At 42.9% G+C, this 12,763-nt stretch overlaps 2 non-coding genes across 2 annotated transcripts; both read right to left on the reverse strand.

Annotated features, from left to right (window-relative positions):
- Nucleotides 1–930: 930 nt before the first annotated feature.
- LOC138362132 (5S ribosomal RNA) lies at nucleotides 931–1,049 on the reverse strand. Its single transcript, XR_011227431.1, has one exon. It is a non-coding gene; the product is annotated as a 5S ribosomal RNA (ribosomal RNA).
- An 8,251-nt stretch (nucleotides 1,050–9,300) lies between these two features.
- Nucleotides 9,301–9,419, reverse strand: LOC138362133 (5S ribosomal RNA). Its single transcript, XR_011227432.1, has one exon. It is a non-coding gene; the product is annotated as a 5S ribosomal RNA (ribosomal RNA).
- Nucleotides 9,420–12,763: the final 3,344 nt, after the last annotated feature.

The following is a 12,763-nucleotide window of genomic DNA, read 5'->3' on the forward strand; positions in this document are numbered from 1 at the left end:
ATATCCGCTTAATGTGTCTACAACCTAATTACTTAAAACTACACTATTTAATTCATTCATATCATGTGCATATTGGTCATTATGCTCATACAACCGACATCAAAATTTATTTTCATTATTAGAATCATACATTTCATCAAGTAATACAGATACAAAGAGATTTTCTTTCTGAGAAGACCGTTAGTATTGGCTTGCAGGCAGGCAGGCAGGCAGGCATTTGAGGGTTATTATTTCGCCTGTTGATTGGGGGGAGGGTTGATGTGTTAGGGGGTTTTCGGTTAGATGTGGTGGTGGTGATTGGTGGTGGTGATTGGTGGTGATTGGTGGTGATTGGTGGTGGTGGTGGTGGTGGTGGTGGTAGTAGGTGGGAGTTGGGGGTGGGGGGGGGGGGGGGGGGGGGGGAGGGAAGGGGAGGGGAATGATGGTCTGTGGATTCCTTCTCCGTACCCTTTACATATAAGCAAAAATATGCCTTCTTGTGGGTATAGAAACATTAACACAAATTATATCAGTAACTGATATTGTAGCCTTTTAAACAGAAAAGATTTGTACATACAAATACTTTTTAATTATCATTTATTTGTGGAAATGGCATTTACGTCATTAAATTGATACCTCAGCATCAAGCTAGTGTCCTGCAGCAGTGGTCCAGTGGTAAAGTGTATATAAGTGATGCGTATTCTTGGAGTTGCGAGTTCAAACCCGGATTAAGCTATATATATATATATATACAACATGTTTTGTTTTGGTTGTTTGTTTTTGTATAAAGCCTCACACAATATCTATATTAAGCGAGTTTGTTTTAAACATGACATACATATTAATTCATTTTACCAGGCCTTATTCCACACAACTCCGTGAATTTCCCGTGGAGCCAGCCATTCAAACAAAAACAAACGAAACAAAACAAAACAAAACAAAAAACATTATTGCCAACAGCATTTGGTGTTCCCAGGCGGTCACCCATCCAAGTACTAACCAAACCCAACGTTGCTTAACTTCGCTGATCGGACGAGAAGCGGTGTTCTCAACGTGGTATGGCCGTTGGCATGAGACTGCCTACACATTGTGGCTAATAACCAACTCTTTTAAGTCATCGCGGCAGGATACGGACCTGCTTGTGGTGTCTTAATGGTAATTGTATCCTAACATATTTTTGTCTCCTTGGCATGGATATTTAACATCGTTTATTCAGTCTTGGGTTTATGTTCTTTCGCCATTTACAGACATTTTACATCTACCTACTTCCTCAGCCTGCCCTGCCAATTTCTAATGAATTTGTGGATTTTCTTTTGTAATACAAACATGTGTGTGCTCATCTGCTCTTCAGTTTTTATGATATTTGTCTCATCTGTCCTGCTTTATGATACTTTTACAAAGAACATGAACAAATGCTTCTATTTTAGAGAAGATATGGGATCCAGGTTTCGGAGCCGTAAAACCAACCGTCGTGATTGGTGGACGAGTTGCCAGGTTGCAGCTTCTGTACCGTGCCGGCACATAAATAGGTTCGGCTCAAGCGGCGGCAGCATCATTCCCCCGTGACTGTCTGAGCGTCTCTCATCACCTTGGTTGGTTCATCATCATCATGGTAGAAGCAAAGCCTACCAAGAAGGCTGCGGCTGCTGCTGCTGTGGTGGCCACCACCAGGAAACCTCGCGTCCAGGTTGCTCACCCGAAAACTAGTCAAATGGTTCTAGCCGCGGTCGCAGCACTCAAAGACCGTAAGGGCTCGTCTCTACAAGCAATCAAGAAGTACGTTGTTGCCAACAACAAAGTCGAGGCTGCCAAGATCGCCATTTACATCCGAAGATTTCTCAAGAAAGCAGTGGCTGACGGCATTCTTGTTCAGACCAAGGGAAGTGGAGCTAGTGGATCATTCAAGCTGGCCGTAGCAGAGAAGAGGGCCGTTCTAACTCCCAAGAAAGCCACCACAACCAAGAAACCATCTACAGCAGCAAAGAAGGCCGTGGTAACTCCCAAGAAAGCCGCCACAAGCAACAAACCACCTACAGCCTTGAAAAAGAAGCAGCAGCAGCAGCAGCAGCTTGTTGTTGGGAACAAAAAGCCCAAAATAAAGAGAGCTTCAAAATCTCCCAAACCACCCAAGGCAAAGAAAGCTGTCAAAAAAACAACAAAGGCAAAATAAACGACGACATGCAAGCAGCATGAATACACATGACAATAAACATCCAGGCCTCCCCCCTCAGTGGAGGGGCCTCATATGATTCCAAAAAAGAGTTTAGTTTTGTAGACAAATAAATCATTACTTTTGGGGTAGATTTACTCTGTATATTATATATATATATATATATATATATATATATTATATATATATATATATTATATATATATATATATATATAATATACATCTATATTATATATATATATATATATATATATATATATATATATATATATATATATATATAATATACATCTATATTATATATATATATAATATACATATATATATATATATATATATATATATATATATATATATATATATATATATATACATGGGTGAGGTGATATGGTACCAAAGTTTTGGGTAAGGTGATTGACATTTACACAAGATAAAACACGAACCAATGGGAATAAAAACATAAGAATGGAAGTAACTGCAGAAGGCCTATTGGCCCATAACACAAGCACTTCCTCTTGATGCTTCTATATTGGTTCAGAGTCTTGAAGCTATAATAATAATAATATAATATATATATATATATATATATATATATATATATAATATATATATATATATATATATATATATATATATATACACACAAAACTAAATAGTCTTGTTAGACAAATTGCCCCTATTAGAGGCAAGTTGACTAACAAGCCGAATGACTGGCAATTGTTTTGAATTTGAGTTAAATCTAACATAGAAATGTAATCAAACCTAACCTAACCTATGCTAACCCAAGCTAAGCTAACCTAACCTAACCTAAGCTAACCCAAGCTAAGCTAAGCTAACCTAACCTAAGCTAAGCTAACCTAACCTAACCCAGCAATTCATGATCTTAATATAATACTGTTAATTGGATAAACCAATTTGGAAAGAAATGTTCGAAAATAACAAAATTAACTGTGCTTGTTAGGAAAATTGGGCCTTGCATACTTGTCCCAATAGTGTGGTTCTCGCTTTTAGGTACGACATAAACGTATACCTAAGTTGAGAGAGAAAAAGATTCTCACTCAAACATGCATATCGATTGCCAGTCCTGAATTCTGGGTAGATATTCGTGTCCTCCCTTTTCATTTACCATCATTTGGATACTATCAAAACAGCTCTGAGAAGGATAAAATGAATAAAACGGGTAGCTCACTCATGTAAAAAGGAAGAGTTGGGAAAGATCTCTCTCTCTCTCTCTCCCCCTCACACCCCCCCCCCCCCCACCAATGATCCTGCTCTGCTAGTATATAACGTAACAAACCTTCCCCCCCCCCCCCCCCCAATCAGAGTCCCTTTAAGCATGCGAGGATAAAAAATAGATTTCATAAGACCCAATGTGCTAGCTGATATCAAAACAATTTATGTTATCGTCTATTAAGCCCTTCAGTAAAAAAGTATAGGGACCTAATTAGGTCCCGTTTTGAGGTGGTGGTGGGTGGAATCGATGGATTAGCCAAGCTCTTATCCGCCGAATCCGTAGAGGGTACGACCCTGGCGCTTCAGAGCGTACACCACGTCCATGGCAGTGACGGTCTTCCTCTTGGCGTGTTCCGTGTAGGTTACAGCATCACGGATGACGTTCTCGAGGAACACCTTCAGGACGCCACGGGTCTCTTCGTAGATGAGACCCGAAATACGCTTGACGCCGCCACGACGAGCTAAGCGACGAATAGCGGGCTTGGTGATGCCCTGGATGTTGTCACGTAGCACCTTACGATGACGCTTGGCGCCACCCTTTCCGAGTCCCTTGCCTCCCTTGCCGCGTCCAGTCATGGTGTTGTAGTTGTGTGAATCGAATTGACGAATGCCCGCACGATTTCCCGACTATATCCCATCAAGCGGACGTACTAGTAGCATTGCAACTCCTGCCTGCCCTTACTTTACGCTTGTGGTCGAATAGACACGGCTTTCTCACAACGCTTTCAAAACTGCAGTTGCCTACTCGTCTGTTTCACGTCCCTGTGAAATGACTTTTGCACAAATCCAAAAAATAGAGCAAAATCAGCGATAATAGTGATTGAGGTGAGCCGCCTGTTGGCTGCAGCCAGAGGAAGGAGGGGAGGGGCAACGGGGTGACGTAGGCGAGTCGAGCAGCCAATGGCGCTCGAGCAAGCGCCTCGAGACGGCGTATATAAGCAAAAATTTTTCGGCGCCGGCCATCACAAACCACAGTTGTTCACCATGGCTCGCACCAAGCAGACTGCTCGCAAGTCCACGGGAGGCAAGGCTCCTCGTAAGCAGCTGGCCACCAAGGCAGCACGCAAGTCTGCTCCTGCCACAGGGGGTGTGAAGAAGCCTCACCGTTACAGGCCCGGAACGGTCGCCCTGCGTGAGATCCGTCGTTACCAGAAGAGCACCGAGTTGCTCATCAGGAAACTTCCCTTCCAGCGTCTGGTGCGCGAGATTGCCCAGGACTTCAAGACCGATCTTCGCTTCCAGTCGTCTGCCGTCATGGCTTTACAGGAGGCATCCGAGGCTTACCTGGTCGGTCTCTTCGAGGACACTAACCTCTGTGCCATCCACGCCAAGCGTGTCACCATCATGCCAAAGGACATTCAGCTTGCTCGCCGTATCCGTGGAGAGCGTGCATAAGCTAAATCGACCACCCTAGTATACACCAAACTCGGCCCTTCTCAGGGCCAAAATATCCTTCTAAGGAGATTTCAGACATTCCTAGCATCAGTCATATGAATTAACCTTCATCTACACATATAATAAATAAATAAATAAATAAATAAACAAATACACTAATTTAGGTGTCATACATACACGTGATATCAATAAATCAAGTCATTTGTAGTACAACCTGTTCTCTTACAAACAAAACGCCGTCGCTTTTCGCTCTTATGCACTGTCAAGGATCACCCACCCCCCCCACCCCCCCAAAATAAAAATTGTCATACTGTACTAGAAATAAAAGCAGCTTGTATAAGTGACATACTGTCCAGTCCTGTTTTATTCTGTTTTCGGTCCTCTGGCTTAATCTGTTAAGTTAGGAGATGACATTTTAAATTAACCGTTTTCTTGACATTTTCAAACCTAAGAGGGTGGCCTGCATAGTAATCCTAATGTGGAACATAACAATGAATCTCTAATCTCTAGAAAAAAGATACCGAGTGCTTATATGTGTTGAGAGAGAGAGAGAGAGAGAGAGAGAGAGAGAGAGAGAGAGAGAGAGAGAGAGAGAGAGAGAGAGAGAGAGAGAGAGAGAGAGAGAGAGACACAGACAGACAGACAGACAGACAGACAGACAGACAGACAAGACAGACAGACAGACAGACAGACAGACAGACAGACAGACAGACAGACAGACAGAGACTGAGAGAGAGAAACACACACAGACAGTTTCATAAATATTCTCATTTTATAGCTATTTGCTTTCAGTGACAGAGGTTTTTGTTATAATAGTATTGGTGTCTAACACTCACAATCTCTTTAGAAATTAAAGTGTGGCTCCAATGGAGCCGAGTTTGTTGGTTTGAGGCCAAGCCACCACCACAGGGCAGTAAGTAAGCCGTTTACTTGGAGGAGGTGTACTTGGTGACGGCCTTAGTGCCCTCAGAGACGGCGTGCTTGGCCAGTTCTCCGGGCAACAGGAGCCTTACAGCCGTCTGGATCTCCCGACTGGTAATGGTGGAACGCTTGTTGTAGTGGGCCAGGCGAGAAGCCTCGGCGGCGATGCGCTCGAAGATGTCGTTCACGAACGAGTTCATGATCGACATGGCTTTGGAAGAGATACCAGTGTCGGGGTGGACCTGCTTCAGCACTTTGTAGATGTAGATGCTGTAGCTCTCCTTCCTCCTGCGCTTCTTTTTCTTATCGCCCTTGGCAATGGCCTTCTGGGCCTTTCCGGCCTTCTTGGCAGCCTTTCCAGATGCCTTGGGTGGCATGATGATGCTCGTGCTGGCTGGCGTTGCGATACAATAATGAACTTTTGCGCGAGTCGAGCTTTCCTTTTATATCCCGCTCGCGACTCAGCTCAGAGCGGGTCGCGTGGCGGAGCGCGCTGATTGGTCAGTGGCGGACTCCCTTGATCCTGAGCGGGGTATATAACACGAAGCTCGATCTGCGGGCCGGCATTAAAACACCACAAACCCACAACAGCAGCAGCAATGTCAGGACGCGGCAAGGGAGGCAAAGTGAAGGGCAAGTCAAAGTCTCGCTCCAGCAGGGCCGGACTTCAGTTCCCCGTGGGCAGAATTCACCGTCTGCTGCGTAAGGGCAACTACGCCGAACGCGTCGGTGCTGGCGCTCCTGTCTACCTGGCAGCCGTCATGGAATACCTCGCTGCCGAAGTTCTCGAGCTCGCCGGTAACGCCGCACGTGACAACAAGAAGACCCGTATCATCCCACGTCACTTGCAGTTGGCCATCCGCAACGACGAAGAACTCAACAAACTTCTGTCTGGCGTAACCATTGCACAGGGAGGTGTTCTTCCAAACATTCAGGCAGTTCTTTTGCCAAAGAAGACAGAGAAGAAGTAAGCACTTCTGCCACCCACCGCGACAAATACCATAACCAGGCTCCATCCGGAGCCACACACACTTTAATAGAGAGATTCAAGTAGACAATCAACTTTCAAACATTAATAATAACATTTATATTGATTTCATTTGGAATGTGTACATAACAAACAAACAAAACAAAATTATAGGGGATATTCAGCATCACTTGGAATATTAACCAATCATATAAATCCAATATATATTTTATATTTTACTTTAAGCGAGGAATTCATATTCTATCCATTTTTAATCATACAAATGAACAAAAGCAATTCTTCACTAGACGTAATGAATGAATAAATGATCAAGGTTTTAATGTGTTTCATGAATATATATATATATATATATATATATATATATATATATATATATATATATATATATATATATATATATATATATATATATATATATATAATACTTGTGAACCAGAATATGTTTGAGCAGCAGCGATCGTGCCTGCCATTGGCCGAAGTGCAACAATTCAAATAATTTAAAGGGCCTGCTCGGGTATATAAGAGAGGCTGGGAGACTGGGGCCGGTGGTGGGTGATGGGTGATGAGTGATGGTGTGGTGTGGTGTGGTGTTGTTAAGAGTTGATTTACGGCCAGCCAGCCAGCCAGCCAGCCAGCCAGCTGCAGCCAAGGCAGGGCAGGCAAGGCAAGGCAAGGCAAGGCAAGGCAAGGCAAGGCAAGGCAAGGCAAGGCAAGGCAAGGCAAGGCAAGGCAAGGCAGGCAGGCAGGCAGGCAGGCAGCCAGGCAGCCAGGCAGCCAGACAGGCAGGCAGGCAGGCAGGCGCAGGCAGGGCAGGCAGGCAGGCAGGCAGGCAGGCAGGCAGGCAGGCAGGCAGGCAGGCAGGCAGCCAGGCAGGCAGGCAGGCAGGCAGGCAGGCAGGCAGGCAGGCAGGCAGGCAGGCAGGCAGCCAGCCAGCAGCCAGCCAGCCAGCCAGCCAGCCAGCCAGCCAGCCAGCCAGCCAGCCAGCCAGCCAGCCAGCCAGCCAGCCAGCCAGCCACTCCCACTTTGTATTTATATGCATTCAATTTATATTCAAACATTATATATGTTAAGGGCCTTGTTTTAGTGTTTATTTTAAAAATGACAAACATCGAGTCATTTTACCAGTCCTTTAGCGTTAACGGTGATGCATTTTAAAACTGAACATAAATCGCCTTTTCTGGATATATCAAATATCGAATCCGCTTAATGTGCCTACAATTCAATCATTCAAAAAATACATAATTTACATCAAGCCTTTTCATAGAACAGACAATAAGATTTGTACATGCAAAAAAAAAAAAAAATCCTTTAAGTTATCAATACAATGTGAGAAAACTTTACTTTTATAACTAAAGTTGCACAATTATACCAACTCTATGGTGGCTGGGTTGTAAGGTGTGTGGCTGGTGTTTTGGAAGTCGCGAGTTCAAACGACCCAATGGGAATAATACTTTTTTTTTTTTGCCATACAATCTTCCTAATACTATTATGTAGGTTTGTGTGTGTTTTTTTATTCATTCTTTGGTTTTATAGATGACATACATATTGACTCCTTTTACCGGTCCTTAATTAGGCTCTGGGGAAGCAATGGTGGTGGTGGTGGTGGTGGTGGTGGTGCATTTAAAACTAAACCAAAAATCACCAGTTCTGGACGCGTCAAATATCATATCCGCTTAATGTGTCTACAACCTAATTACTTAAAACTACACTATTTAATTCATTCATATCATGTGCATATTGGTCATTATGCTCATACAACCGACATCAAAATTTATTTTCATTATTAGAATCATACATTTCATCAAGTAATACAGATACAAAGAGATTTTCTTTCTGAGAAGACCGTTAGTATTGGCTTGCAGGCAGGCAGGCAGGCAGGCATTTGAGGGTTATTATTTCGCCTGTTGATTGGGGGGAGGGTTGATGTGTTAGGGGGTTTTCGGTTAGATGTGGTGGTGGTGATTGGTGGTGGTGATTGGTGGTGATTGGTGGTGATTGGTGGTGGTGGTGGTGGTGGTGGTGGTAGTAGGTGGGAGTTGGGGGTGGGGGGGGGGGGGGGGGGGGGGGGGGGGGGGGGGGGGAGGGGAAGGGGAGGGGAATGATGGTCTGTGGATTCCTTCTCCGTACCCTTTACATATAAGCAAAAATATGCCTTCTTGTGGGTATAGAAACATTAACACAAATTATATCAGTAACTGATATTGTAGCCTTTTAAACAGAAAAGATTTGTACATACAAATACTTTTTAATTATCATTTATTTGTGGAAATGGCATTTACGTCATTAAATTGATACCTCAGCATCAAGCTAGTGTCCTGCAGCAGTGGTCCAGTGGTAAAGTGTATATAAGTGATGCGTATTCTTGGAGTTGCGAGTTCAAACCCGGATTAAGCTATATATATATATATATATACAACATGTTTTGTTTTGGTTGTTTGTTTTTGTATAAAGCCTCACACAATATCTATATTAAGCGAGTTTGTTTTAAACATGACATACATATTAATTCATTTTACCAGGCCTTATTCCACACAACTCCGTGAATTTCCCGTGGAGCCAGCCATTCAAACAAAAACAAACGAAACAAAACAAAACAAAACAAAAAACATTATTGCCAACAGCATTTGGTGTTCCCAGGCGGTCACCCATCCAAGTACTAACCAAACCCAACGTTGCTTAACTTCGCTGATCGGACGAGAAGCGGTGTTCTCAACGTGGTATGGCCGTTGGCATGAGACTGCCTACACATTGTGGCTAATAACCAACTCTTTTAAGTCATCGCGGCAGGATACGGACCTGCTTGTGGTGTCTTAATGGTAATTGTATCCTAACATATTTTTGTCTCCTTGGCATGGATATTTAACATCGTTTATTCAGTCTTGGGTTTATGTTCTTTCGCCATTTACAGACATTTTACATCTACCTACTTCCTCAGCCTGCCCTGCCAATTTCTAATGAATTTGTGGATTTTCTTTTGTAATACAAACATGTGTGTGCTCATCTGCTCTTCAGTTTTTATGATATTTGTCTCATCTGTCCTGCTTTATGATACTTTTACAAAGAACATGAACAAATGCTTCTATTTTAGAGAAGATATGGGATCCAGGTTTCGGAGCCGTAAAACCAACCGTCGTGATTGGTGGACGAGTTGCCAGGTTGCAGCTTCTGTACCGTGCCGGCACATAAATAGGTTCGGCTCAAGCGGCGGCAGCATCATTCCCCCGTGACTGTCTGAGCGTCTCTCATCACCTTGGTTGGTTCATCATCATCATGGTAGAAGCAAAGCCTACCAAGAAGGCTGCGGCTGCTGCTGCTGTGGTGGCCACCACCAGGAAACCTCGCGTCCAGGTTGCTCACCCGAAAACTAGTCAAATGGTTCTAGCCGCGGTCGCAGCACTCAAAGACCGTAAGGGCTCGTCTCTACAAGCAATCAATCAGTACGTTGTTGCCAACAACAAAGTCGAGGCTGCCAAGATCGCCATTTACATCCGAAGATTTCTCAAGAAAGCAGTGGCTGACGGCATTCTTGTTCAGACCAAGGGAAGTGGAGCTAGTGGATCATTCAAGCTGGCCGTAGCAGAGAAGAGGGCCGTTCTAACTCCCAAGAAAGCCACCACAACCAAGAAACCATCTACAGCAGCAAAGAAGGCCGTGGTAACTCCCAAGAAAGCCGCCACAAGCAACAAACCACCTACAGCCTTGAAAAAGAAGCAGCAGCAGCAGCAGCAGCTTGTTGTTGGGAACAAAAAGCCCAAAATAAAGAGAGCTTCAAAATCTCCCAAACCACCCAAGGCAAAGAAAGCTGTCAAAAAAACAACAAAGGCAAAATAAACGACGACATGCAAGCAGCATGAATACACATGACAATAAACATCCAGGCCTCCCCCCTCAGTGGAGGGGCCTCATATGATTCCAAAAAAGAGTTTAGTTTTGTAGACAAATAAATCATTACTTTTGGGGTAGATTTACTCTGTATATTATATATATATATATATATATATATATATATATATATTATATATATATATATATATATATATATATATATATATATATATCTATATATATATTATATATTATTATAATATTATATATATATATAATATATATATATATATATATATATAATATACATCTATATATATATATATTATTAATATACATATATATATATATTATATAATTATATATATATATATTATATATATATATATATATATATATATACATTGGGTGAGGTGATATGGTACCAAAGTTTTGGGTAAGGTGATTGACATTTACACAAGATAAACACGAACCAATGGGAATAAAAACATAAGAATGGAAGTAACTGCAGAAGGCCTATTGGCCCATAACACAAGCACTTCCTCTTGATGCTTCTATATTGGTTCAGAGTCTTGAAGCTATAATAATATATATATATATATATATATATATATATATATATATATATATATATATATATATATATATATATATATATATATATATATATACACACAAAACTAAATAGTCTTGTTAGACAAATTGCCCCTATTAGAGGCAAGTTGACTAACAAGCCGAATGACTGGCAATTGTTTTGAATTTGAGTTAAATCTAACATAGAAATGTAATCAAACCTAACCTAACCTATGCTAACCCAAGCTAAGCTAACCTAACCTAACCTAAGCTAACCCAAGCTAAGCTAAGCTAACCTAACCTAAAGCTAAGCTAACCTAACCTAACCCAGCAATTCATGATCTTAATATAATACTGTTAATTGGATAAACCAATTTGGAAAGAAATGTTCGAAAATAACAAAATTAACTGTGCTTGTTAGGAAAATTGGGCCTTGCATACTTGTCCCAATAGTGTGGTTCTCGCTTTTAGGTACGACATAAAACGTATACCTAAGTTGGAGAGAAAAAGATTCTCACTCAAACATGCATATCGATTGCCAGTCCTGAATTCTGGGTAGATATTCGTGTCCTCCCTTTTCATTTACCATCATTTGGATACTATCAAAACAGCTCTGAGAAGGATAAAATGAATAAAACGGGTAGCTCACTCATGTAAAAAGGAAGAGTTGGGAAAGATCTCTCTCTCTCTCTCTCCCCCTCACATCCCCCCCCACCCCCCCCCCCCCCACCAATGATCCTGCTCTGCTAGTATATAACGTAACAAACCTTCCCCCCCCCCCCCCCCCCAATCAGAGTCCCTTTAAGCATGCGAGGATAAAAAATAGATTTCATAAGACCCAATGTGCTAGCTGATATCAAAACAATTTATGTTATCGTCTATTAAGCCCTTCAGTAAAAAAGTATAGGGCCTAATTAGGTCCCGTTTTGAGGTGGTGGTGGGTGGAATCGATGGATTAGCCAAGCTCTTATCCGCCGAATCCGTAGAGGGTACGACCCTGGCGCTTCAGAGCGTACACCACGTCCATGGCAGTGACGGTCTTCCTCTTGCGTGTTCCGTGTAGGTTTACAGCATCACGGATGACGTTTCTCGAGGAACACCTTCAGGACGCCACGGGTCTCTTCGTAGATGAGACCCGAAATCGCTTGACGCCCGCCACGACCGAGCTAAGCGAACGAATAGCGGGCTTGGTGATGGCCCTGGATGTTGTCACGTAGCACCTTACGATGACGCTTGGCGCCACCCTTTCCGAGTCCCTTTGCCTCCCTTGCCGCGTCCAGTCATGGTGTTGTAGTTGTGTGAATCGAATTGACGAATGCCCGCACGATTTCCCGACTATATCCCATCAAGAGGCGGACGTACTAGTAGCATTGCAACTCCTGCCTGCCCTTACTTTACGCTTGTGGTCGAATAGACCACGGCTTTCTCACAAACGCTTTCAAACTGCAGTTGCCTACTCGTCTGTTTCACGTCCCTGTGAATGACTTTTGCACAAATCCAAAAAATAAGTGCAAAATCAGCGATATAAGTGATTGAGGTGAGCCGCCTGTTGGCTGCAGCCAAGGAAGGAGGGGAGGGGCAACGGGGTGACGTAGGCGAGTCGAGCAGCCAATGGCGCTCGAGCAAGCGCCTCGAGACGGCGTATATAAGCAAAAATTTTTCGGCGCCGGCCTCACA

The sequence above is a fragment of the Procambarus clarkii genome, unplaced genomic scaffold (genome assembly GCF_040958095.1).
Source record: "Procambarus clarkii isolate CNS0578487 unplaced genomic scaffold, FALCON_Pclarkii_2.0 HiC_scaffold_1264, whole genome shotgun sequence".
Lineage (NCBI taxonomy): Eukaryota > Metazoa > Arthropoda > Malacostraca > Decapoda > Cambaridae > Procambarus > Procambarus clarkii.